Below are 27,847 nucleotides of genomic sequence, written 5' to 3'. Positions count from 1 at the left end.
TGTGCATGAGGTATGATGCTTCCCCTGTCTATGGTCAACCGGTTTTTGTCCGTGACATCCGTATAGTTGCCTGAGTGCAGAGTCAAGAGTAAGCCCCGAGCAGATGGTGCACTCGACCTGGCTGGGATTGTTCCGAAATCCAGAAGAGGAAATTCATGGGGTTTCTTACGTGTACCCATTTAGTGTTGATGACTTACACGTGACTTTCGTGAGAAAGATTTCTCACCTGTCCAAATTTGATATTATTGTGTTACATATTATTTCAGTGGGAAAGACTACATGCTTTAGACCCCTCCTATTTCTTACTGTATGAATTTGATATTGTTGAATTCTTCATGACTTTCGTGAGAAAGTTTTAGTACCTGCTTTACATTGATAAGGTTTTTCGTCAGAGTGACTTCCATATTGTTGAATTAGATATTCTAGTGGGAGGCTTTTCCTACGTGATTTACACCCAGAGAATATTGTACTACATGAATTTGATATTGCTGAATTCTGCATGACTTTCCTGGGAATGTTTTGCTACCTGTTTCACATTTTAAATGTTTATCTTCAGAGTGTCTTCGATATTGTTGAATTAGATGCGATTTCAGTGGGAAAGATTTCCTACATGCTTGCATGCTTTGCATGCAACCCATCAGTTTGATCCCTGGCATCCTTGTACTCTGTCTCAGCATTTGATGTTTGGTATTTTGCTGAGAGTTACCAGGTGATTAGTGTTTGATATTTTCTTAATATCTTGCAGACAGATACCAACTGATAATCCTTTTGCAATTTTGACTTGAATTTTCCTGATCTTTCACTTCCTTGGAATACACTATTTTCCCGATATATGTGTCTGTCAGATTCTAGCAAGAGAACAACTCGGAAGTTAAGATGTGAGATTCTTCTGGAGAGGCTTGATCTGATTAGGTAAAAGCCACTAGAATTTTGAGGATACTCACTTATGCATGAGTATTTCTAGGGCTAGAGCGATTATGCATCCGGTAAGATTCTTCCCCTTTATGTGATCAACCGGGTTTGGTCCAAGACATCCGTATAGTTGCCTGAGTGCATAGCCAAGAGTAAGCCCTGAGCACTGTGTGGGCTGGACTGGGGTGGGATTGGTCCAAATGCAGAGAGAAAATGCTGTACCTTACATGTGATTGGATGGAGTTCTGCTAAGTGAAGAGAATCATAGAAAAAGGGGTTCATCAGGGACTCTAACCTATTTGAGGTGTAAGGAAACAAGGTACCACCCAAGGACAGTGGGAAGAAGACCAGCAGGATTGGTCCATGTTTGGAAGCCTGCCAATTGTACTGGAGGATTCCATAATTTCCCTCTTTTTTATTTTTTAATTGAAATATATAGGATTTTTTGGGTACATTTTCCTGCCTACTCCTTTAAAATTCATGGAGTTTCTTACCTGTAACAATTTAATATTGTTGACTTAGTTGTGACTTTCGTGAGGTTTCTCACCTGTTTAAATTTGATATTGTTGAGTTAGATATAATTTTAATGGGAAAAATTTCCTACATACTTTTCACCCCTCAGATTTCTTACTGTATGAATTTGATATTGTTGAATTCTACATAACTCTAGTAAGAAATTTTTAGTACTTACTTTACATTGATAAGGTTTTTCGTCAGAGTGACTTCCATATTGTTGAATTAGGTATGATTACAGTGGGAATGATTTCCTACATGCTTTACACCCCTAGAATTTCATACTGTATGAATTTGATATTGCTGAATTCTGCATGACTTTCGTGGGAAAGTTTTCTACCTGCTTTGCATTTGAAAGGTTTGTCTTCAGAGTGACTTCGATCTTGTTGAAATAGATGCGATTTCAGTGGGAAATATTTCCTACATGCTTGCTTGCCTTGCATGCAGCCCATCAGTTTGATCCCTGGCATCCCAGGACTCTGTCTCAGCATTTGATGTCTGGTATTTTGCTGACAGATACCAAGTGATGAAGTCTTTGGTATTTTCTAGATACCTCCCTGGCAGATACCAAGTGATAGTTCTCTTGTGGGTTTGACTTGCAGTTTCCTGATCTTTTCCTTGCCTGGGACATACTATTTTCCCGATATGTTTTTCTGCCAGATTCTAGCAAAAAATCACCATGGAAGACAAGAAATTAGCTTCAGCTCGTGAGCTTGATCTGATTGGGTAAGATCCACCAGACTTTTGTGAGTAGTCACTTATACTTAAAAATTTATATGGCTGGAGCAATAGTACAGCAGAATAGATGCTTTCCTTCCTTGGGGCCCACGTGATTTGATCCCCTGCACAGAAGATCATTTCCTGAGTACAGAGCAGTTGGGATCAGAATAGGGACCATATTGACAATGATGGTTGGAAGGGATTTCTCTGGATGGAGATGTGTTTTGAAATTGTGTAACTGACCAAACATGATGGCCTCTCCGTATCGGTATTGGAAGCCATAAGCCCAAAAGGAGACAGAGAGACAAGATGAAATATGCCTGTCTACAGGCACACTTGGTGGCTCAGAGTGTGTGGAGCTGGTAGAAGGGAAACTCAGGACATTGGTGGTGGAAGTGTATTTGGTGAAATGATGGATGTTGGAACATCGTATGTCAAAAACCTGATCACGAAAAGTTTATAACTATCTCAAATATTCAGGTAAATTAAAATGAATTAAATAATATTGGTCACTGTCACTGTCCTCCATTGTTCATCGATTTGCTCGAGCGGCCCCAGTAACGTCTCCATTATGAGACTTTGTTGTTACTGTTTTGGCATATCGAATACCTCACAGGTAGCTTGCCAGGCTTTGCCCTGCAGGGAGATACTCTCTGCAGCTTGCCGGGCTCTCTGAGAAGGGCAGAGGTATCGAACTCGGGTTAGCCATGTTGGCTGCGTGCAAGGCAAATGCCCTACCCGCACAGCTATCGCTGTAGCCCCATAATATTGGTACTATCATAAAATATACATATATATTTTATACAAAAATTCAGTGGTGGAGGGTCTTTGGTACTTTGGTGCTTTCCAATGTACAATAACTTTGTACTTGAAAACCATAAATGTTAATACTTTCATAATGTATTACTTTCAGTGCAATAAAAATGAAAGAAAAATGTAAAACCTCCACTGGTGGAGGTGGGCACTTTTCATTGGGGTGTTTTAATATCAGTCAAGAGAAATGGAGACTATGGTGTGGATTGTGGTGTTTAAAGTTTGTTTTCTGAAATCTTATCATTGACAATATTATAAAATTGTAAATCCCACTGAAATTTAAGAAAAGCATTTTATAGAAACTGTGCTCTCCCTGATTACTTGATGTCAATAAACAGTCTGCTGTTCTGTGTATACAAAATACAAACCAAAAATCTTGAACACTGTACAGGTCAATACTTTTGTAAGCACGTTTCCTACACTATAATAAAAATTAAATTTTGTTTGTTTTGTTGCTTTTGGGGTCACACCCAGCAATGCTCAGGGGTTACTCTGAGTATAGAAAACCGTTTAAGTTTGAACATAGAAAGGGCAAGAAAACCAGTAATGTGAGGAATATTGTCTTTAATGGAGGCAGGGGGCAGGTGGGAAAGGGGAATATACCAGGGATATTGGTGGTTGGTAATGTGCAGTGGTGAAGGGATGGGTGTTTGATCATTGTGTGATTGTAACCCAAATATGAAAGCTTGGAACTTTCTCATGGTGATTCAATAAAATCAAAATACAACAACAACAAAAGAAAACCAGTAATGGACCAAACTAATCTATCCTCAAACCCCCATTTTTTTATGTTTTGAAATTTTTTGTTTCAATTATGTAGCGAGATATAGCTATGCGAAAGGATCACTCCTAGAGGTACTCAGGGGACCATAAATGGCAGGTGGTAAAGTGGTATGCAACTAAGGTTAGCCAAGTTCAAGGCCTTAACCGAATACTGTTTGGCCTTCAGAACCAAAACTTTGTAAGCAAAGAAGTTAGTTTCCAACACGACAAATATATCTTAAAATATATTATCAGCAGTTAGAGAGTATAGCAGATGTTCCCCTTACGTGTAGCCACCCCAACCTTGATCCACAGCACCCAATATGATTCCCCCAAGCCCAGAGTGATCTCTGAATGTAAAGCCAGGAGTAACTCTTGAGCACAGCAGGTGTGGCCCCAAAACCAAAATATATGTGTGTATAGATATGATTGTATATGCATATATATATATGTGTGTATACATATGTGTGTACACATACATATGTATGTATGTGTTTATATACAAATAAAGTGGACCAGAGTCATGCTAGAGCAGGTGGAGCGTTTGTATTCTATGCAGCTCGCTCAGGTTCAATTCTTTGGACCACAGATGGTCCACAAGCCGCGCCAGAAGGAACCCCTGAGCTCAGAACCAGGAGTAAGCCTGAGCACCACTGTGGCCCAAAAATACAAAAAAAAAATTGTTGAAGTCATCCGTTCCTTATCCCCCATAGCTATCTTTAAAATTAAGTGTTTCTAACGGGGCCTTACAAACAGAACTCAGGGACCATCCCGTGGATATTGGGTCAGACAACTCACTGGAAGGGCCCAAGCATGTGGTGCTGCACTGACTCTGCAGATTGGGGAACCTCCAGTGCCACCTGGCAGTCTCTGGGGCCACCTTTTGATGCTGTGAACAGGGCTTTTAGTGCTGCGGGAATCAGACGTAGTTTAATAATCTACGCTCCTAAACCGCTATCCTGTTGCCCCCCAAAATCAGTTGAAATGTGCAAAGATTAACCCTACCTCACACAGACTAAGGATTATAAAGAAAACTTTTAGGTATTTAAGAAAAGTAAATCCTCGTTCAAATATATTCTACCTCTATAAATGCGTTTATTAGTATGACTCATGAGAGTGTTCAAAGCAGCAAGGAATGTGTCCCAGGCAAAACAAGGAGAGGAGGGGGAAAGTGAAGAGGGGCAGGGAGGAGAAGAGAGGAGTCAGGGATAGGGGAGGAGAAAGGAAAGAGGGGGAAGAGGTGAAAGAGAGAAGGGCAAATCAGGGAAGTGAAATCTGGAAGAGGAAGGGAAGGAAAAAGAAAAGAGGGTGGGCATGGGGAAGAGGAAACGGGGAGAGTTGGGAGGGTGGAGGAAGGCAAAAAAAGCGGAAGGGGAGGGATAAGGGGAGAGGGAAGAAGTGGGGGGAAGAGAGGCATGGGAAAGGCAAGGGGGAGAGAGAAAATCGGGAAGGGAGGGAAGAGGAGGAGGGGAGAGAAGGGGAAGAGGAGAGGGAAAGAGGATGATGGGGCAAAGGGGAAGGGAAGAAGGAACAAGGGAGAGGATTATAAGAGGATGAGAAGGGTAAGGGGAGAACAGGGACTGGAGCATAGCACAGCGGGTAGGGCGTAGGCCTTGCTCATTGCCAACCAGGTTCGATTCCCAGCATCCTATATGGGCTCAGGAGTAATTCCCGAGTGCATAAGCCAGGAATAACCCCTGTGCAAGGACTGTTGTGACCCAAAAAGTAAAAAAAAAATTAAAAATAAAAGAAAATGCACGACATTAAAAAATAGAGGACAGGGGATGGGGAGAGCACAGAGAGGGGGATGAGGAAGGAGAGTGGGAGAGAAAGCTAGGAGGAGGGCGAGAGCAGAGCAGGGAGAGGCGGAGAGGAGGACTCAGCCAAGTGGACATAAAGGGGAAGGGAGAAGAGGGGAGAGGGTAATGAGAAAGGAAATGGGGAGGGGGAAACGGAGGGGTGAAAAAGCTAAACTGTCCGCGTGAGACAAGTGCCGGTTCTAGTGCGCATGCGTTCCTCGCATTACGTCCCGACGTGCATAATCTCTTCCGGATTAAATGGTCTCTTCCGGGGGAGCTCTAGTCCAATGGGATTGCGCGCTGAAGCCGAGCGACCGACCGTTGAACGGCTTTTTCCAGAGGTCGTTACATCGGCATCTTGGAGCAGAAACCTGTGGAAGATGAAGTAAGGCTCCGGTTGTCCTACAAGGAGTGTGGGAGGTCGGGGCTGGGGGATTGGGATGCGGGGCGGGAGGAGCTGAGGGAAGAGGCGGGGGCCGAAGCGTCCGAGGGGGCGTGGATCGCGAATTCTGAACAGGGCCGTGACTCTTCCAATGGAGACCTAGTTCGGCGTCTGGGTCGCTGGGACATTTCTTTACTCTGCGGCAACTTCCGCAGCCCATTGACGAAATTGAAGTTAATCAAGGAACTGAAGGAGCGAGGGGTCCAGCTGGCGGTGGCAGAGAAGGTGTCCTGGCACCCCGAGTACAAGGACAGCGCCTGGATCTTCTCGGGTGAGTTTTGCCGCGGTGCGCTTCGGGTTCCCCGCCTCCTGGCTTTCCAGGGAGGGTTTCAGCCTTCCGCCTCTCTTCTCCCGTTATTCCTCTCCTCTCCCTGGCTCTCGCGCCCCCCCTCCTCGTTTAGGTGACACCCAGAGGTGGTCAGGCGTCACTCCGGGCTCTCCATTCAGCAGTTCCTTCTGGCGGTGCTCACAGAACCTATGGGATGGTCCAGGGATGATGCCAGGGATCGAACCTCATGCAAGACGATTACCCTACCCGCTACACGAGCGCTCCAGCCCTGCCGGCATGTATTTCTGCTTCTTATTTTGGGGCCCACACCTGGTGGTGCTCCTGCGTTTCTCCTGGCTCAGTGCACCGGGATCACGACTGGCGGTGTCTGGAATTATATGGTATGCCAGAGATGGGACCCACGATTTTGGCCACGGGCACGGCAAGCGCCTTACCCATTGTACCATTTTTCCAGCACCCTTATTTCTGTTCTTTTTCCAGGCTTTCATTTTTCCCCTCCGTTTCTCACCCTCCCATCCCATCTTTTTTTTTTTCATTAATGAAACACCATGAAGTACAGTTGAAGACTTACAAGTTGTTGTGCTTGGGTTTTGGTTATAGAATTGATTGAGTACCAATCCCACCACCTGTGCCCATTCTCCACCCCCACCAATACTGGTATCCCACTCCAACCCCCATCCCCCATCTCACCCTGCCTCTGTGGTAGGGCAGTCCCTTTTGTTCTCGCTCTCCTTTTGGGTGCTGTGGTCTGCAGAAGAGACATTGGGTGGCAGTCATGTTCGGTCTATAGACTACTTTCAGCATGCATCTCCCATCCTGGGCAGATCTTCCCAGAACCCTTTATTTGGTGCTCCCTTCTCTATCTGAGCTGCCTTTACCCCTAGATTCTGCCTCTGAGCCATGGAGTGAACAACCTGGTATTTATCACAGCTGTTCTTCGGTGTTAGTCTCTTATTTTGTTACTCTATGTTACCCAGATGAATGCGATCTTTCTATGTCTGTCCCTCTCTTTCAGACTCATTTCACTTAGCATGATATTTTCCATGTAGTACCACTTGTATATATATTTCATGACTTCCTTTTTCTAACTGCTACATAGTACTCCATTGTGTAGATGTACTAAAGTTTCTTTAACCAGTCATCTGTTCTCGGGCACTAAGATTTTTTCCATATTCTAACTACTGTCAACAGTGCTGCAATGAACAAACAAGTGCAGATGTGACTTCGACTATACTTTTTTGCCTCTCTGGGGTATATTCCCAGGAGTGGTATTGCTGGGTCAAATGGGAGCTCAGTTTCTAATTTTTTGAGAATCGTCCATACTGTTTTCAAGAAGGGATGAACCGGTCAGCATTCCCACCAGCAGTGAAGGAGGGTCCCTTTCTCGCCACATCCGTGCCAACACAGGTTGCTTTTGTTCTTTTGAATGTGGGCCAGTCTCTGTGGTGTGAAATGATATCTCATTGTGGTTTTGATCTGCATCTCCCTGATGATTAATCATGTAGAGCATTTCTCGTGTGCCTTTTAGCCATTCGGTTTTCTTCTTCGAGAAAGTCTCTGCTCATTTCATTGCCCCACTTTTTAATGGGGTTGGGTGTTTTTTCTTGTGGAGTTCAACCAGTATTTTGTATATCCTTGATATCAACCCCTTGTCGGATGTGTATTTGGAGAATATCCTTTCCCATTCTGTAGATTGTCTTTGTATTTTGGTCAGTGTTTCTTTGGAGGTGCAGAAGCTTCTTGGTTTAAGATAGTCCCATTTGTCTATCTCTTTTCACTTGGTTGGCCAGTGGCGTGGCATCTTTGAAGATACCATTAGCTTCAATATCATGGAGGGTTTTGCCAACTTTGTTTTCAATGTACCTTATGGATTCCGGTCTGATGTTGAGGTATTTGATCTATTTTGATCTTACATTTTTTTCATGGTTTTAGGCAGAGGTCTAAGCCCAGTTTTTTGCATGTAGTCATCCAGTTTTGCCAGCACCATTTGTTAAAAAGGCTTTTCTTACTCCACTTCGCATTTCTTGTTCCTTTATCAAAGATTAGATGAGCATTTGTTTGAGGGGAGATGCCAGTATATTCAATCCTGTTCCATAGGTCTGCAGCTCTGCCTTTGTTTCAGTACCATGCTGTTTTAATTAATACTGCTTTGTAGTAGAATTTGAGGTTTGGGAGGTTAATTCCTCCCATTTTCTTTTTCCCAAGTGTTGCTTTAGCTATTTGTGGGGGCTTATTGTTCCATATAAATTTCAGGAATGTTTGCTCCATTTCTTTGAAGAATGTCATGGGTATCCTAATAGGGATCGCATTGAATTTGTACAGTGCTTTGGGAAGTATTGCCATTTTGACAATATTAATTCTCTCGATCATGAACAGGGGATATTTTTCCATTTCCTCGCGTCCTCTTTTTATTTCCAGAAGTAGCGTTTTGTAGTTTTCTTTGCACACGTCCTTTACTTCCTTCACTTCACTTAACTTAATCACTTAACTTCCCGTTAGTCGGCGATTTGCTCGAGCGGACGCCAGTAACGTCTCCATTTGTCCCTGTCGCGTGCTAGTGTAGCCCAATGGCATCTGTTCGCTCCGGGAACATGAAGGGCCTCAAACCGATCGTTCATGATCTTCACGAAGACGTCTGACCATCTGGTAGGTGGGCGGCTACGCTGTCTTTTGACATCCCGTGGAATCCAGTCGGTAACAGCTCTAGTCCAGCGGTCATCTTTAAATCTCATTACGTGACCAGCCCATCTGATTTTCGACACTTTGGCAAATGAGACAGCGTCCCTGATTCTTGATCGTCGACGGATGTCAGAACTCCGGATTCTTTCTCTCATTTGAGTGAAACGTGATATTCCAAGCATAGCTCTTTCTATTCTTCTTTAGGAGACCTGAATAGCGTTCTCATCTTGTTTGCGTAGGGCCCAGGTCTGTGAGGCATATGTTAATGTAGAAACAACAGTGGAATCAAAGAGACGTGCCCGGAGCCGGAGGTTCTTCGTCCTCTTAGCTATTTCTTCGACGTTCTTGAAGGCGTTCCAAGCCGCTCTCTTCCTCCTGGGCAGCTCGGGTGCCAGGTCATTTGTCATGTTGACCTCTCGACCTAGGTACACATAGCTGTTGCATTCGGAGATGGTCGTTCCATTGAGAGTGAATGGGGAGTCAGGAACGAGGCTGTTTCTCATAAACATTGTCTTCGTAAGATTCAGCTGTAGTCCTACCTTTCCACACTCACGGTCAAAGTCGGCCAGCATTTGTGTCGCTTGGCTGATGTTTGGTGTTATTAGAACAATGCCATCAGCAAAGCGGAGGTGGTGTAATTGCCGACCATCTATCTTCACTCCCATTCCTTCCCATTCCAGTCGTCGCATGATGTTCTCGAGGGTGGCATTGAAGAGTTTCGGTGAAATGGTATCACCCTGCTGCTCCCCTCTCTTGACATCAACGATCACTTCTTTGTAGAAGTACTTCCTTAGTTAAACTAATTCCTAGGTAGTTGATTTTGTGGCATACAATTGTGAACGGGATTGTTTTCTTCATGTCATTTTCTTCTCTCTCACTATTTGCGTATAGGAAAGCCATGGACTTTTGGGTATTGATTTTGTAGCCTGCCGCTTTATGATACAAGTCAATCATTTTTAGGAGTTTCTTTTTTTTTTATTTTTGTGTCACACCCAGCAATGCACAGGGGTTAGTCCTGGCTCTGCCCTCAGGAATTACCCCTGTCAGTGCTCAGGGTACCATGTCGGATGCGGGGACATTGAACCTGGGTTGGCAGCGTGCAAGGCAAACTCCCTACCCGTTGTGCTATTGCTCCAGCCCCTCTAGGAGTTTCTTGGTAGTGGTTTTAGGGTTCTCTAAGTATAGTATCATATCATCTGCGAATACTGAGAGTTTGATTTCTTCCTTTCCTATTTAGATGCCCTTAATCTCTTTTCCTTGCCGAATCGCTAATGCTAGTAATTCCAGTACTATGTTGAACAGTAGTGGAGACAGTGTACATCCTTGTCTCATCCCTGATCTTAGGGGAAAGGCTCTCAGTTATTCCCCATTGAGGATGATGCTTGCTGTATGCTTGTGGTTGATGGCTTTAACTATATTGAGGAAAGACCCCTCTCTCCCCAATTTGGCGTGAGTTTTCATCATAAACGGGTCCTAGATCTTGTCAAATGCTTTCTCTGCATCTATTGATATGATCATATGCTTTTTATCTTTTCTTTTTTTATATGATGGATTATGTAGATTGATTCCCGAATGTTAAACCATCCTTGCATCCACGGGATGATCCCACTTGCTCATGGTGTATGATCTTTTTGATGAGTTGTTGAAATCTATTTGCTAGTATTTTGTTGAGAATCTTTGCATCCGTGTTCATCAGGGATATTGGCCTGTAGTTTCCTTTTTTGTGGTGTCTTTGCTTCCTTTTGGTATTAGAGAGATATGGGCTTCATAGAAACTGTTTGGGAGAGTTTCTGTGTTTTCAATTTCCTGGAAATTGCTTGTTGTTCCCTATGAGATTTCTGTTGCTGATCTTCAAGCGCGCTGATCCTCTCTTCAGCTGCACTTATCCTATTGCTAAGGGTATTTACTTGCTTTTTAGTTTCACCTACTGAATCCTTTATTTGTGACGCTTCTTTGTGTAGCTATTTTATTTCTGCTCTCATTTCTTCCTGTATTTTCTCGACTATCTGTTCTATTGTTTCTTTCATTTCTCCTTTTAGTATTCTGGACATCTCTTCCATTGACTCTTTGAGTAGATCCTTGAAGACCCTCTGCATTTTGTCCCGGAACTCTTATTCAAAGAGAGCATGCATAATTGTGGACAATCTCGGTTGAGGATTCGCGATTCTTTTCTTCGTATTCTCCTTGTAGTGGAGATTTGCGTTGTTTCTTCATGTTGCTTTGGTTGCTAGAGGTAGAATGCTGAAATCACAGGCACTGTTCCGTCTTATCGTGGGAAAGGATTTTGGTTAAGATTGGTTGATGGTAGCCACCCTTCTCCCAGTCTAGAGTCCGACTTTCTATCGGTAGCTTGCCGGGCTCTCCGAGAGGGGCGGAGGAATCGAACTTGTGTCGGCCATGTTGGCTGTGTACAAGGCAAACGCCCTACCGCTGTGCTGTCGCTCCAGCCCTGACATTGAGTGAAGCTTTGGAGGAGGTGCTTTTTAGGATTGAGATTGTATAGCTTATTTCATACTGGCCTTTTGTTAGAAGTAGAGTAGGCCAGTGGGATGTTGTTATATTGTAGTAGAGGTGGTCAGAAATTTTTGGTCGGTATTAGGAGACAAAGTATGGGATGAAAGTCCTGAGTGCTCAGATTGGGAAATATAACTGTGGCCAGGAGAAGGACACACCCACTTCTGGGAGGCCACGCAGCCTATGTAGTGGCCACGCCCCTGGCCTGCCCCCCTCCCGTTGCCCTCTCCTTCACCCTCCCTGTGCTCTCCCCCTCTTATTCCCATTCTCCCTGCTCTCCTCATCCCCTGTCCTCCTCTATTATTTAATGCTGTACAGTTTCCTGTATTCTTCATTTTTAATTTTTTAATTTTTGGGTCACACCCGGCCTTGCACAGGGGTTACTCCTAGCTTACTCACTCGGGAATTACTCCTGGGGCCATATAGGATGCTGGGAATCGAAACCGGCTTGGTCACGTGCACGGCAAACGCCCTACCCACTGTGCTATCGCTCCAGTCCCTGTCCTTTCACCCTTCTCCTCCTCTTATAATCCTCTCCTTGTTTCCTTCTTCCCTTCTCCCCTTCATACTCTTTCCCTCTCCTCTTCCCCTTTTCTCCCCTCCTCCTCTTTCCCTCCCCTTCCTCAGTTTTCTCTCTGTCCCCCTGGACTTTCCCATGCCTCTCTTCCCCCCACTTCTTCCCTCTCCCCTTCTCTCTCCTCCTTCCTCTTTTTTTTGCCTTCCTCTACCCCTCCCACCTCTCCCGCTTTCCACTTCCCCATGCCCTCCCTCTTTTCTTTTTCCTTACCTTCCTCTTCCCATTTCCCTTCCCCCCTTTGCCCTACTCTCTTCTACCTCTTCCCCCTCTTTCCTTTTTCCTCCTCTACCCCACACTCCTCTCTTCTCCTTCCCCCTGCTCCTCTTCACTTTCCCCTTCCTCTCCTTGGTTTCCCTGGGGCACATTCCTGGCTGCTTTGAACAATCTCATGAGTCATACTAATAAACCCATTCATTGAGGTAGGTTATATTTTAATAAGGCATTACTTTTGTGAAATGCCTAAAAGTTTCCTTCTTAATCTTTAGTCTTTGAGAGGTAGGGTTGATATTTGCATATTTAAACTTATTTTTTGGGGGGGCAAGGAGATAGTGGGTTAGGGGCACAGTTTTTGTTTTGTTTTGTTTTTTATTTTTTTGCTTTTTGGGTCACACCCGGGGATGCACGTGGTTATTCCTGGCTCTGCACTCGGGAATTACCCTTTGCAGTGCTCAGGGGACTATAAGGGATACTGGGAATTGAACCTGGATCGGCCGCGTGCAAGGCAAACGCCGTATTCGCTATGCTATTGCTCCAGCCCCAGGGTTGCAGATTATTAAAGTAGGTCTAGTGTCCCCCAGCACTAAAATCCTGCTCACAGCATCAACCCATGCAGCCTTGGTGGCCCCAGCGCACTTCCAGGTGGCACTGGAGGTTCCCCAAGCTGTAGTGTCAGTGTATCACCACATCCTTGGGGCCTTAGAGTGAGTTGTCTGACCCAGTATCCAGGGAATGGTCCTTGGGCTCTGCTTGGAAGACCCCTTTGAAAACATTTTTTGAAGGTACCTATGGTGTATAAAGAGCGTATGACTTTAAATTTTTTTTTATTTTTGAGCCACAGGCAGTATTGCTCAGGATTACTGCTGTTTCTGAGCTCAGGGCTTCCTTCTGTTGGGGCTTGGGGACCATATCTGGTGCACAGGATTGAACCTAGGCCAGCTGCATATAAGACAAGCTCTCTACCTGCTGTAGTATGACTCTGGTCAACTTTATATATATATTTATATATATATATGTGTGTGTGTATGTATATACATACACATATACACAGATACATACATGCATATGTATTTATATGTATACACACATATATGTATATATAATCATATATCCATACACATATTTCGGTTAGGGGGCCACACCTGCTGTGCTATTGGTTTACTACTGCCTCTACATACAGAGATCATTTCTGGGCATGGGGGAATGATATTGGGTGCTGGGGTCAAAGTTGGGTTGGTACATGTAAGATGAGCATCTGCTATACTATCTCTTTAACTGCTGATAATGTATTTTAAGATACATTTGTGTTGTTGGAAACTTAACTCCTTTGTCTACAATTTTTTTGTTTTGAGGGACACCAATAGTACGTAGGTAAGGCCTTGAAATTGGCTTTCCTTAGTTGCTCACCACTTACCACATAGGGTCCCCTGGATATCTCTAGGAGTGATCTTTGAGCATAGTTGAATGTGGCAAGATCATTGAAACAAAACATTTTCAAAACAAAAACAAATTGGGGGTTTTGAGGAAAATTTATTTGGGTCCATTGGTGGTTTTCTTGACCTTTCCATGTTCAAACTTAAAAACTATTCTATACTACTGGTGTGGGCTGGAGCAGTAGCACAGCAGTAGGGCCTGTGCCTTGTGTGCAGCCGGCCCGGCCAAGCCGGTTTTGATTCCTCCGCCCCTCTCGGAAAGCCTGGCAAGCTACTGAGAGTATCTTGCCCGCAAGGCAAAGCTTGGAAAGCTACCCGTGACGTATTCGATATGCCAAACACAGTGACAACAAGTCTCACGATGGAGACGTTACTGGGCCCGCTCAAGCAATCGAAGAACAACAGGAGGACAGTGCTACTACTGGTGTAATGTATTCTATTAGATTGTGAGTTCAGATCCTCTTTTTTGATAACCTCAAGGCTAGGCCTAGGGCCTTGTAGATAGTACATGCTTGGTAAATGTTTGAACTGAAATGTGATTTTTCTCTTCTAGGTGGACTTCCTTATGAACTGACTGAAGGTGCTGTTTATCTGTGTTTTTGCCCAGTAAGTTCGCTTTAATTTTCTCCTTTCTAGATTATCTGTGTCATTTTCTTCCATGATGAAATTTGTTTCCATACAAATTGTAAGCTGGCTGGCATTTCTGCATAGGGAGAGCTCAATTCAAGATTTTGCTTTAGTTCTACCCAGGACGTAGATCTAGAGCTCTCCCAGTCTGGAAAATCCAACAATTTGTCTCTAGGCTTCGGCTCTGTTTCTATTGCTTTTGTTCTTCTTCTTTTTTTTTATTTTTCGTTGCAGAGTCCTTCAAGCAGTTACTCCTGACTGTGCTTAGGAATCACTCTTCATTTTTCTTTTTGGGTCACACCTGGCAATGTGCAAGGGTTACTCGTGGCTCAGGATTTACTTCTGGCATTGCTCAGGGGACAAATGGCCTGCTGGGAATTGAATCAGGAATCGGCCACATGCAAGGCAGGCACCCTACCAGCTGTGCTATCACTCCAGCCCCAGAACCGCCCATGGTGTGTGGTGCTGGGGATTGAACTCCTGTCAGCTGCATGCAAGTAAGGGCTGTACCCCCTGTATTTTCTCTATGGATATTTCCTTGATCTTTCATTGAGACTTTTTAAACTTGGATCTATAGTAGAGCAGATGAAAGGACTTTTAGATAGCTACAGTTCCCCTACAAGGTTTCTTTTTGACCCCCTACAGACTAGGGATAACAGCCCTTCTCTGCCCACACCTGTGTGACACTATCCATTTAGGCAAAGTATACAGGATGTAGGGGAAAAGAACTAATGGTTTTGGTTGTAGTTTGCTTTCTTTGTTTTCAGATAAGTGTGAGGTTAGTGAGCCGACCAGATCTCCTGTGGCTGGAGAGCTTAGGGGACAGTAGTTTCTGGTCAGGGGATGCGTACAACAGAGGTTAGAAGGCCGTGGGAAAGAAACTTGGCAATGCTTTTTATGAGAAGTGAGCCATAGGTATAGGTTTTGGCCATCCCACTCAAGCTGAGAGTTCTGGCAGGGGTTGAGGTGTCTTCCTCCTAGCTTCTGGGTGTTGGGGAGGTTCACAGTAGGTACAGCACATGATTTCCATTTCTTCATGGTATCTGTTCCTGTCTAGTCTCTCATATAGGGCTGCATCCTTCAATATCACTGGCCTGCATACTGGTCCATGGACTTGTGTTTGAAGACCTATTAATCTAGATGATTTTGTCTTGTTTCTATTGAGTGATGGTCAGCTAGTATGTGTATTCTAGTTTTCGCTCCACAGTGCTCTTCATAAAGACCTTTTGGCATTGTTAATAATGACTTTGAAAACCATTTTTGATTTAGATCATTTGTCTAGGATTGGGTTCGAGCAGAGTGGTTTACTCTATGCGGGTAATATGAGAGATTTTGTAGGGTTATGGAACTGTCTTTGGAATTTTGGAAAAGTGTGTTTTCTGGAGACAAACCTAAGGACAACAAACAACCATTGGCAAATGCACTGCATAGTTTTTTTTTTTAAATTCTTAATTGTCTTTTATTTGTGAGCAGTGTTTCCAGTAGTTTACTACTATAAGTTAAACCATAATATATATTTTAGCATGCTGCTCTTCTTTGTGAAATTATTGGATTAATGTGGCTAGTTTTCTCTTTACTGATTTTTAATTTTTTTTTCGTTGTGAGGCCATACTAGTCTCTGTTTAAGTATCATTTCTGAGGAGCTCTAGGGACCATATGTGGTTATCTAATATGGTTTGGTTTTGTGCAAGTCAAGCACCCTGCCTGCTGTACTGTCTCTCCAGTCCCTCTTTGCTAACTATTAAATGTTACTTTAAGATGTTTTTATATTATTTTCAGATTGCTCTCTATAAAGGTTTTCCGGCTTTCCGCTCAATAGTATGCCCCCTTTTTCTGAATTCTAATCAACAGTGATTTGTTATTTTAAAATTGTTTGCCATTGACTTTCTTTCTGAAATTTATCTTATTAAAGAATTGTGGTTTCCAGAGTCATTGAAAGTTGAGTTTTAGACATTTATTTCATCATCAGCCCTACCACCAGTGTTCCGTTATTCCCTCCCACCTCAACCCCCACATCATCCTCCACCTGAAAACTTGGCAGGAGCATGACAAGTTTCCGTGGTTGCAGCGTAGATCCCATGTTTTCAGTTTTTGTATTTCCTTGCTTTCTCTTTTATTTTTAAAAATTTTTTTAAATATGGAATGCTTCACAAATTTGCATGTCATCCTTGTGCACTGGCCATGCTAATCATCTCTGTATTTTTCCAATTTTAATATATGTGCTGCCAAAGCGAGCACTTGCTTTATCTTTTCGTTTGCTTTTAAATTCATCATCACTGTATCATTGTAGCACAGTCATCCCATTGTTCATCGATTTCTTTGAGCAGGCACCAGTAAGGTCTCCTTTCGTCCTCAACTGAGATTTTCACAAGTTCCACATTGGAGACTTTCTCAGGGTCAGAGGAATGAGAGCCATCATTGTTACTGGGTTTTGGCATATCGAATACGCCATGGGGAGCTTGCCAGACTCTGCCATGCTGTTGGGATACTGTTGGTAACCTGCTGGGCTCTCTGAGAGCGAGAACTAGACACAGAGAGGTCATGCGGCCGGAAATGTGGCTGCATGCTTTCAGGAGCTTGGTTCATCAGCAGTGACATTAAACATCTTTTTCATAGATCAACAGGTCATTATTCTTTTTAGTATGCTATGTACTTTGCCTATTTTTTTCTAGTGTTGTGTTCCTCATTAGTGATTTTACAAGCCTCCTTGATAGAATATGGATATAGTTTTGTTATATCATTTTATCATGTATTAATGGGCTGGAGCGATAGCACAGCGGGTAGGGCATTTTCCTTGCATGCGGCCAACATGGCCGACCCGAGTTTGATTCCTCTGCTTCTCTCGGAGAGCCCGGCAAGCTACCGAGAGTATCTCACCTGTACGGCAAAGCCTGGCAAGCTACTCATGACGTATTCAATATGCCAAACACAGAAACAACAAAGTCTCAATATGGACACGTTACTGGGCCCGCTGGAGAAAATTGATGAACAATGAGAGGACAATGACAGTGACATGTATTAATTGATTTTTAAAAATGTGATATACTAGGATGGAGAGAATACATAGATTAAGGTCCTTGCCTTGCATACCATTTTTGGCTACAGTAGTGGTTCATTTTTGAGCACTTTATATGATTTCTTGAACACAGAGCCAGAAGTTGCCACAGAACTCTCCTGGGTGTCCTTCCCCCACCCCAATTTGATGTGTGATAGTACTGTGCCTTTATTCTTTCATGTTGAAAAGTTTTCAATTTGAGGTCTAAAGAGGCCTTTTTAACCGATTCCTCTACTGTTTCTTTGCTTTTTATTTTGAAATACTACTTATATTTCATGTTAATATATTTTATATGTTTATTTCAGACGTAATACAGAAAAACTATAAAATGCAAGGAATGCCACAGTATTCCCTTAGCCAAGTCCCTGAATATTAGCATTGTACCTAATTGCTACTACTATTTTTTATTAGAGAAACACCATGAGGTACAGTTACAGACTTACAAATTTTTGTGCTTGGGTTTCAGTTATACAGTGATCAAGTACCCATCCCTCCACCAGCACCCATCCTCCACCACCACGGGTCCCAGCATCCCTCCAACTCCCCATCCCCCCATCGCACCCTTTAATACATGCCTCTGTGGTAGGGCATTCCCTTTTGTTCTCTCTCTCTCCTTTTGGGTCCTATAGATTGCAAGAGATGCATTGAGTGGCAATCATGTTTGGTCTATAGTCTACTTTCAGCATGCTTCTCCCACCCTGGGAGGATCCTCCCAACACCCTTTATTTGGTGCTCTCTTCTCTATCTGAGCTTCCTTTTCCCCTAGCGCGTGTGGCTGGCCTCCAAGTCATGGAGCAAAACTCCTGGTACTAATCTCGGCCACTCCTGGGTGTTAGTCTCCGATTTTGTTGCTTTATGTTCCCTGGATGAATGCAAACTTTCTGTGTCTATCCCGCTTTTTCTGACTCATTTCGCTTAACATGATAGTTCCACTTGTATTACCACTTGTATGTGAATGTCATGACTTCATCTTTTCTAACAGCTACATAGTACTCCATTGTGTAAATATACCAAAGATTCTTCAACCAGTCATCTGTTCTCGGGCACTCAGGTTTTATCCAGATTGTGGCTATTCGAAAGAGTGCTGATCCCTATAAGGATACCCATGATATTCTTGAAAGAAATGGAGCAAACACTCCTGAAACTTATATGGAACAATAAGCCCCCACAAAGAGCTAAAGCAATTCTAGGGACAAAGATAATGGGTGGAATCAACCTCCCCAACTTGAAGCTCTACTACAAAGCAGTAATAGTTAAAACAGCATGGTACTGGAACAAAGGCAGAGCTGCAGACGAATTGAACCGATTTGAATATACTGACATCTCCTCCCAAGCATATGCTCATCTAATCTTCTGTAAGGGGGCAAAAAAGTGAAATGGAGCAGGGAAACCCTCTTTAATAAATTGTGCTGGCAAAAGTGGATGGCTACATGCAAAAAAGTGGGCTCAGATCTCTGCCTAACGCCATGCACAAAAGTATGATCAAAATGGATTTATGACCGCAACATCAGACCGAAATCCATAAAGTTCATTGAAGACAAAGTTGGCAAAACCCTCCATGATATTGAAGCTAATGGTATCTTCAAAGATGTCACGCCACTGGCCGAGCAAGTGAAAACAGAGATAGACAAATGGGACTATCTTAAACCAAGAAGCTTCTGCACCTCCAAAGAAATACTGACCAAAGTACAAAGACAGTCTACAGAATGGGAAAGGATATTTTCCAAATACACATCCGACAAGGGGTTGATATCAAGGATATACAACGTACTGGCGGAACTCCACAAGAAGAAAACACCCAACCCCATCAAAAATTGGGCGAGGAAATGAACAGAAACTTTCGCACAGAAGAAATCCGAATGGCTAAAAGGCACATGAGAAAATGCTCTACATCACTAATCATCAGGGACATGCAGATCAAAATAAGGAGATATCATTTCACACCACAGAGACTGGCCCACATCCAAAAGAACAAAAGCGACCGATGCTGGTGTGGATGTGGCGAGAAAGGGACCCTCCTTCACCGCTGGTGGGAATGCCGACTGGTCCAACCCTTTTGGAAAACAGTATGGACGATTCTCCAAAAATTAGAAATAGAGCTCCCATTTTTCCCAGCAATACCATCCTGGGAATATATCCCAGAGAGGCAAAAAACGTATAGTCAGAGTGACATCTGCACTTGTTATTGCTATTTTTACCTGTTTCACAGTTTCTGATTTTACTAAGTTATCAGAGAGTCCATTGCAAGACATGATTTGTGGGTTTGGACCATGCCTGGCGATGATCAGGGATTACTCCTGGCTGTGCACTCAGGAATTACTCGTGGTGGTGCTTGGGGTAGCACATGGGATGCTGGGGATTGAACCCCAGTCACAAGGCAAGTGCCTTTGTGCTGCCCTCCAGGTCAGTACCAAGATCTTTCAGTTTGTGTTTCCAAAAACTAAGGCCATCAGGAAATCAACACTGATACAGAACTATGATGAACCTTTTGGTTTTCTTCCGTTTCACCCTCTGTCTCATAAAACCCTTTTTTGTCTCTGGCCCATACCCAGTGGTTCTTAGGGGCTACTCCCAGTCCATTGCTCAGGGTCGTTCTCACTGGTGCTCAGGGGACCATGTGGTGCTGGTGATCAAATCTGGATCTCCAGCATGCAATGCAGTTGTACCAGCCCTTTGAGCCATCTCCCCAACTTGCTGATAATCTCTTTATTGTAGGAGAAAAATTGCTTTGTGGTCCTTGATCTGTCATGTGCCCCTCTCGGAGAGCCTGGCAAGCTACCGAGAGTATTCGATATGCCAGACACAGTAACAACAAAGTCTCCAATGGAGACGTTACTGGGCCCGCTCGAGCAAATCTGTCATGTAAATTATAAAAATTTTAGTCTTTTTTATTTTGCCAGAGAGAAAGTACCAGGATAAAGGTGCTTGTCTTGCATGTGGGTAACCCTGGTTTTTATTTTTTTTTGGGGGGGGTAATATAATTTTTCTTTTATTTATGGGATTGCTATTATTTTTTTTTTACATTTAAATTTTTTTTTTAGATTTTTAGTAGTGAAACACCATGAGGTACAATTGTGGATTTACAAATTTTTTTGCTTTGGATTCATTTATACAATGATTGAATACCCATCTCTCCACCAGTGGCCATTCTCCACCACCACTGATCCCAGTATCCCTCACACCCCCCGTCTCCCCCCATCACAGCCTGCTTTTGTAAATTTTATTGAATCGCCGTGAGAAAGTTATAAGCTTTTATGTTTGGGTTACAGTCACACAATGATCAAACACCCATCCCTCCACCAGTGCACATTCCCCACTACCAATATTCCCGGTATACTCCCCCCTTTTCCCACCCTCCCCCTGCCTCCATGGCAGACATGATTCCCCATATTCTCTCTCTACTTTTGGGCATTATGGTTTGCAATACAGACCCTGAGAGGTTACCATGTTTGATCCTTTATCCACTTTCTGCACACATCTCCCATCCCAACCGATTCCTCCAGCCACCTTTTTCTTAGCGATCCCTTCTATATTCCAGCTGCCTTCTCACCTTTGCTCATGAGGCAGGCTTCCAGCTATGGAGTAATCTATCTGTCCTGTGTATCTACTATCTTTAGGTGTCAGCCTCGTGTTATGTTGTTTTATACTCCACAAGGGCTGGAGTGATAGCACAGCAGTAGGGCGCTTGCCTTGCACGCAGCCAACATGGCCGACCCGAGTTCGATTCCTCAGCCCATCTCAGAGAGCCTGGCAAGCTCCCCGTGATGGATTCGATATGCCAAACATAGTAACAACAAAGTCTCCAATGAAGACGTTACTGGGCCCGCTCGAGCAAATCGATGATCAACGGGAGGGCCTTTACCTTTTACCTTTTATTTATTTTATACTCCACAAATGAGTGGAGTCCTTCTGCGTCTGTCCCTTTCTTTCTGACTCATTTCACTTAGCATGATACTTTCCATGTTTATCCATTTATAAGCAAAGTTTATGACTTCATCTCTCCTGAGAGCTGCATAGTATTCCATTGTATAGATGCCCCAAAGTTTCTAGGGCACTTGGGCACTTGGCCCAGATTTTGGCTATTGTGAACAGTGCTGCAATGAACATAGAGGTACAGATGTCATTACTACTGTGCTTTTTTGCATCCTTGGGATATAGTCCCAGAAGTGTTATTGTGGGGTCATATGGAAGCTCACTTTCTAGTTTTCGAAGAATTGTCCATATTGTTTTCCAGAAAGACTGGACTAGTGGGCATTCCCACCAACAGTGAAAGAGTGTCCCTTTACCCCCACATCCATGCCAGCACTGGTTGCTTTTGTTCTTTTGAATGTGTGCCAGTCTCTGTGGTGTGAGATGATATCTCATTGTTGTCTTGATTTGCATCTCCCTGATGGCTAGCAATGTGGAGAATTTTTTCATGTGCCTTTTGGCCATTTGTATTTCTTTTTTGAGGAAACTTCTGTTCATTTCTTCCCCCCATTTTTTTCATGGGGTTGGAGGTTTTTTTCTTGTACAATTCTACTTGTGTCTTGTATATCCTGCATATTAATCCCGTATCAGATGGGTATTTATTAGGTAAATATTCGTTCACATTCTGTGGGCTCTTTTTGTATTTTTGCCACGGTTTCTTTTGAAGTGCAGAAGCTTCTTAGTTTGATGTAGTCCCATTTGTGTATGTTTGCTTCCACTTGCATGGGGCTGACCCTGTGTTAATGTCCAGCATTGGTCCCCTGAGTGCCTAGAATGACCCCTGAGTATAGAGCTAGGATTAACCCCCGAGCACCTCTGGGTATTTATTATAGGATAAAACTCATTTTTAGGGTGTTCATTTTTTAAAAGTTTTTGTTGAGTATTGATAACAGTGTCTCACATGTGCTGTAATGCTGAGCCATCTTCCTAGCCCCTGTAAGTTTTAGTGCAATTATTTTGTAATCATCGCCTGAATCAGAATGAAGCTCAGTTTCATTACCCTCAAACTTTCTTCACGTGGTACCTTTTATAGTCTTCTCTTTGATTTTATTTCTGTATGTTTTTCCTTTGAGGTTGGGCACTCCCAGCTGTGCTCAGGGTTTACTCCTGGCTCTGTACTCCAGGATTCTTATTCCTGGTAGGCTCGAGCGACCATATGTGGTTTTTGTTTTCTGGTTTTGCTTTTTTTTTGTTTTTTTGGCCACAGCCTGTGGTGCTTTGATATTCCTGGCTCAGTACTCTGAAATCATTTCTGGTGGACTCTGAACCAACTCCCCCTCCCCCGCCGCCGTTTGATAATTTTATGTGGCAAAGTGTATCATTATTTCATGTTTCTGGATTTGTAATCAATTATAGGTGTTTCTACTCACCCACTGCTCTTTTTTTTCTCATGTGTAAGATTTTAGTGCCATAAATTGAAATCCCTGATCCATTTATAGTTATTTTTATGAATATTTGTGGGACATGGATTCAGTTTGTCTTTTCAAATGGCTAATTTTTGTAAATTGAAACATTAACCGTACCATATTTGTATACTAATTCATATACGCTTGACTTTCTTGGTGTTTTTCTTCCTTTTTATTGGTTTATTTATTCATGACACATACCAAGTAGCTAATCTTATGAGCTATTCAGAGTTTTTCTAGTTCTTATTTTTTTTCCCTTTTTGGGTCACACCCGGCAATGCACAGGGGTTACTCCTGGCTTTGCATTCAGGAATTACTCCTGGCTGTGCTCGGGGCACCATGTAGAATGCTGGGAATCAGACCCGCGTCAGCCACGTGCAAGGCAAACTCCCTACCTGCTGTGCTATCATTCCAGCCCCATTCCTAGTTATTCTTATGTTCATTTTTCCACAAGAATGTTGGAAACAATTTACTCTGCTCCAGGGGAAAAAATGTGTGCACTTTAAAAGTGGAATTGCGTGAAATTTATATATTATTTTTTGAAGGACTTTTATTTTTGCTTTTTTTAAAATTTTTTATTAGTGAATCACCATGAGGTACAATTACAGACTTGCAAACTTTCATGCTTGCATTTCAGTCATACAATGATCGAGTACCCATCCCTCCACCAGTGCCCATTTTCCACCACCAATGGTCCCAGCATCCCTCCCACCACCCCGCCCCGTCCCTTCCACCCCACCCCGCCTCTGTGGCAGGGCATTCCCTGTTGGCTCTCTCTCTCTTCTTTTGGGTGTTGTGGTTTGCAGTAGAGCTATTACGTGGCCATTATGTTCAGTCTATACTCTACATTCACCCTGCATCTCCCCTCCCAATTGGGCCCTCCTAGCACCCTTCTCTATCTGAGCTGCCTTTTCCCCCAGCATGTGAGGCCGGCTTCCTAGCTGTGGAGTAATCCTCCTGGTACTTATTTCTACTAATCTTGGGTGTTGGTCTCCCATTCTGTTACTTTATATTCTAGAAATAAGTGCAACCTGAGAAGGATTTTTAGTGCCTTTGTTATGTTGGGTTATCCTAACCAACAACAAACGATATTTTCCCCTCAATTTTATTTTTATAATGTTGTTCACAAGAATTTATTACATTCAGTATCCCAACACCAATTCTACCTTCATTACACCTTCTCACCCCCATTGTTTCAGGTTGTCCGTCCACCAGTTAAGCCTGCCCCCAAAGAAAGCCATAGGTAATTTATTTTGTATTGTTTGCTATGAATAATATGTTACAAATGATTCAGAAATGTTTTCTTTGAGAAAATTGTGTGAAGATTTTTGTATCTCACCCTAGAGCCATTAAACCCAACAAGGGATATTTTTATATTTATTTAATTCTATGTTTCTTTGAGGAGTTTTAAAAGTTTTACTTAAGATACAATTTGTAGTTTATTTTTCTTTTGGGGTCATACCTGATGGTGCTCATGGCTTATTCCTGGCTCTGTTGTCAGTGACCCCTTGTTTCAGGGCTCAGGGCCCATTTGTCATACCAAAGATTAAGCCAGGTCTGCCACATTTAAGGCAAGCACTTTGACCCCTGTACTGTCTGTCCAGCCCTGTTCAAGTCTTTTCATTATTTATATGTTTACTTATTATTTTGGCCAGACTCTGCAGGGCTCAGGGTTGATTCCTGGCTCTGCATTCAGGAATTAGACCTGGTGGTGCTAGGTGGATCTTTTACTGGGAATAGAACCCAGGTTGGATATGTGTAAGGCATGTGCCCTACCCAATGTACTCTTCATCGGGTCCCTCAAGTTTATGTATTTATTTATATTTGTTTTTGGACCATACACGGCAATACTCAGGGGTTACTCCTGGCTCTGTACTCAGAAAGATTCCCTGGTGCTTCTTAGGGGATCATTTGGGATACCGTGGATCAAATCCGGGTCTGACACTTGCAAGGCAACTGCCCACACTACTGTACTTTTACTCTGACCCCTCAAGTTTATTTATTTATTTATTTATTTATTTTGGTTTTTGGGTCTCACCCAGCGATTCTCAGAGGTTATTCCTGGTTCTGCACTCAGGAATAACTCCTGGCGGTGCTTGGGGAACATATGGGATGCCGGGTATTGAACCCAGGTCACCCACGTGCAAGGCAAATGCCCTACCCAATGTGCTATTGCTCCAGCCATTAAATAGGTAAATAGTTCATGAAATCACTTTAGCTGTTTTTAGTCGTTTCTGTTATAAGATGCTAGATTTTGGCAGAAATTTTGTGTCTATGATTATGTTTATAATGTATTCATCAATTTTTTTTTGTTCTTTTTGTTATTTGTCCCACTCCAGTGATGCCTGGGAACTTTCCCTAGCTCGGTGCTGGGGGATTACTTCTGGTGGTGCCTGGGGGACCATTTGATACCAGGGATTGAGCCTAGGTGGCCTACCTACAAAGCATATGCTGAAACGCACTAAGATTTCTGTTTGATATTTTCTTTTTGTGACTCTAGTAAAAATATTATTTTGTTTTTGTTTTTGTTCCTCACTTGGCAATAGTCATGGCTTTGCGCTCAGGAATCGTTCCTGGTGGTGCTCGGGAGAATGTATGGGATGCCCGGGATTGAACGTCATTCGGCCGTGTGCAGGGCAAGCACTTTACCAGATTTACTGTTGTCCTGGTGACACCATGCTCTACTCAGGAATTACTCCTGGCTCTGTGCTCTGGGATCTCTCCTGGGAATGATTGGATATATTAATTGGTGGGGGGAATTTTGAGTCTTAATTTTTATCACTATTTTTAAACTTTTTATTTCTACTTTTAATTGAGTCACTGTAAGCTAGACCCTTACAAAGCTGTTCAAGATTAGGTTTCAGTCAGTGTTCCAACACCCATCTCTCCCAAGTTTACATTTCCCAGCACCAGTGTCCCCAGTTTCCCCTCCCATCACCTTCCCCCCACCCCCCAGCCTGCCTCTATGGCAGGCACTACTCATCTCTTCATTCACTTTTTAAATGGGACATTTCCTATTATATCCTTGAGTAACTTTTTTTGTCTTGTTTAGGGGTGCCACACCAGTGGTGCTCAGGGATCACTCCTGGTCGGGCTCAAGAGACCATATGGGGTGCTAGGGATTGAACCGGGTTGACTGCATGCAAGGCAAGAGCTCTACCCACTGTCCTGCTCTAGTTCCCTCCGTATACCTTTTTATAGTTAATCTTCATTCGTCATCTGGTTCTAGCTTCGTCTTTTATACTCAGTATTTAAGTTTTGTTTGTCAAGCATTCTGAACATTTTATTTCTAATAGTGTGTCTTTTTTGTAAATAAATAGATACGGTGAGATTGTTACCATAAATCTGGTACAGGATAAGAAGCCTGGGAAATCCAAGTGATTTCTGCTTCCTTTGCTATGAAGTCCAGCAGAGCACAATACTGGAGGTTGACAATTTTAATGGCATCAAGGTGGGTATAAGTAATAAACAGGATTTCGCTGAAGGTTTCTGATGTAGTAGTTTAGTTTTATTTTTCCCCTGGTTCAGAAAGTCCCAGGGGCCACCAGGATGAGACATAAAGAGTTTCAGGGGTGTGGAAAAATGGTTCTATGAAGCAATTACATGGGCCTCTGCCCCAGTCAGCACTTTTTTCTTCCTCAGTATTAGCTATTTCTCCACCCACCCAGGGAGGCCTTTGTTTCTTACCTTTCCCTCCTCAACACTGTAGTTCTCCAGCCCAGGAGAGTGACTCGTGGAGAATGTATCAATGATTGCACCAATAATCAGGAGTTTCAAGGATAGCATGGAATGGGGATATAGGTTTCCATTTTATGGAGCCTATATTCAAATTGCCTCAAAGAAGGAATGGTTTTCAAAACATATTTTTTCTTTTCGGGTTGTATGCAGCAATGCTCAGGGGTTACTCCTCGCTCTGCACTCAGGAATTACTTCTGGCCTTGCTGGGGATGGAATGCTGGGGATCAAACCTGGATCCGTCAGCTACAAGGCAAATGCCCTACCCTCTGTGCTATCGCTCCGGCCCCTCAAAAATATTTATTTATTTATTTATTGCTTTTTGGGTCACACCTGGCAATGCACAGGGGTTACTCCCGGCTCATGCACTCAGGAATTACTGCTGGCGGTGCTCAGGGGACCATATGGGATGCTGGGAATCGAACCCGGGTCAGCCGCGTGCAAGGCAAATGCCCTACCCGCTGTGCTATCGCATCAACCCCTCAAAAGTGTTTTAAATGGGAAATAGGATAGATGAAAAGAGGTAGATTAGACTTAAAGATAAGACTAAAATCAGACCTTGTATTGGAACAATAAAAGCTAGACTTTGGGAATGTAGAGTGCCTGATGCCTATAGAATTAAGTATGTATCGGGGACTAAAGTGATCCTACAGTGGGTAAGGCTCATACCTTACCTGTGGCTGACCAGGGTTATGATCTGGACACCCTATATGACCTTCTGAGCACATTCAGTAGTGGCTCAACTCCCCCCACCATCAAAAAAGAATTTTTAAGTCTATGCTTGAAAAATGAAATGGTTTTGTTTGATGTGAGTAATTACTATTTTGTTCCTTGCACAGAGTTTGTGTTTCACAGCAAAGTATAAGTGTGAACTAGTCACAAAATTTCCCAGAGTTTTTTTTTATGTCATGACATAAATAGAGCACAAAAATATTTGTATGGCACACAGGGGTAAACTGACCGATGATGCTAGTGCACTTGCCTCAGGGGCTCAGTAGCCCTCAGGCCCCATGTGGTTGCCCTGAGAGCAGAGAAAATTGCTAGCTGGGAAAAAGTGCTCAAACACACCAGTTGGGCAAACAGTGTTGGAGATTTTCCCAGAGATTGAAATATCAGGAAGTTGGTGTGGATCACTTAGTTTGGAAGGAGGGCTGTCTTTGATGATGCGTTGGCTTTTTGTCTTAGATCAAAGGACAAACTATTCGAGTGGATCATGTGTCTAACTATAGGGCTCCTAAGGACTCAGATGAACTGGATGATGTGACCAGACTGCTTCAGGAGAAGGGCTGTTGGGCTCACATGCCTTCAAACAGTTCAGCTGAGGACTCTGAAGATGACAAACCCACCAAAAAAAAAACACACACAAAAGAAGGTAAAATGTTATGA

The 27,847-nt window shown here is 43.2% G+C and overlaps 1 non-coding gene and 1 pseudogene across 1 annotated transcript; one reads left to right on the top strand and one right to left on the bottom strand.

Annotated features, from left to right (window-relative positions):
- The first annotated feature begins 977 nt into the window (after window positions 1–977).
- Window positions 978–27,847, top strand: LOC130018786 (RNA-binding motif protein, X-linked 2-like; annotated as a pseudogene).
- LOC130018798 (U6 spliceosomal RNA) lies at window positions 16,428–16,534 on the bottom strand. The gene has a single exon (XR_008791646.1). It is a non-coding gene; the product is annotated as a U6 spliceosomal RNA (small nuclear RNA).

This window comes from Sorex fumeus, unplaced genomic scaffold (genome assembly GCF_029834395.1).
Source record: "Sorex fumeus unplaced genomic scaffold, SorFum_2.1 ptg000268l, whole genome shotgun sequence".
NCBI lineage: Eukaryota > Metazoa > Chordata > Mammalia > Eulipotyphla > Soricidae > Sorex > Sorex fumeus.
This window is presented reverse-complemented; position numbering and strand designations above follow the sequence as displayed.